A 1,066-nucleotide genomic window follows, 5' to 3' on the forward strand; every position below is an offset into this window, starting at 1 on the left:
GAAATCCAGCTGGGGCGGCCACTGCCCACATCTGGACGGCAATCCGCCAGCCTGCGACTCCCGTCCTCAGCAGCCGAGTCCATCTGGACCCTCCTCAGCCAGGCCACAGGGAAACCCAGTCACCTGCCAGCCCCAGGAGGTGGCGGGGACACACCGGCGCTCCTGCCAGTCACCCCTGGGTCCCACTGTCCCTTGTCCGTGCAGCTGCCTAGCTCTCTCCTGTCCTCTCCTGCAGCTGCTGCATGGCCGCTCCTCCCTGGGAGCCTGTCCCCCACTGCAGGGCTACCTGACAGCCCTGATGCCCACCTGCCCTCCCTGGCCACGGCCTGGTGCCACCCTCAACTGCTGCCCTGGCGCTGCTCGGGAGAGTCTCGCCCACCCTTCGAACTCCTGCCATGGTCTGCCAAACTCAGGGGAAAGCCGCTCCCCGTGCACCCCCACAGGCACAACAGCCCCACCCTGGTCCCCAACCTACGCCTGCACAGGGCTCAGCTGTGTGCACCGGCTAAAGCTGGGTCCTCACCCCGGCCCCCCGACCGGCAGGGCCCCCCACTCCAATGCCCTCGGCCCCGCTGGTTCCTGACTCAAGACGCCCATCCTCCGAGACACCCCCCTGCTTGGGGGTGCCCCCCCCACCAGGGACTCTGCACTTGGGCACACACCGGCCCGAGCCCTCCTCTCATGGTGTCCAGCTCTGGGCTGGCAGGCTGGGGGCAGGACAGTGCTGGGTTGAGCTGGAACGTCTCCCCGCTGGCTGCGCACTCATGGGTGGGAGCGGCTGTTTCTCTCCCAGTGACGCCCAGGGCAGAGGCAGAGGCTCCTCGGGCGGCAGGAGCCTGGTCCCTGGTCTCCACTCTGCCTCTGCCCGGCTGGCGACCTTGGGGGAGCCACTGCCTTCTCTTGTTCTCAGAAGAGAGGGACTGGGTTGGGGTGGCCAGCGTGGGTGGCTGTGTGGGGACCGGAGAAGTGGAGGGTGACGGTGCCCATCCAGCGGGTCAGCTCAGCCAGCTGCTGGCACCCGGGCAGGCTGGTCACGGGAAGTTTTCAACTTAAGCGAAACTGGGCA

This window comes from Tupaia chinensis, unplaced genomic scaffold (genome assembly GCF_000334495.1).
Source record: "Tupaia chinensis unplaced genomic scaffold, TupChi_1.0 Scaffold000612_1, whole genome shotgun sequence".
NCBI classification, from domain to species: Eukaryota; Metazoa; Chordata; class Mammalia; order Scandentia; family Tupaiidae; genus Tupaia; species Tupaia belangeri.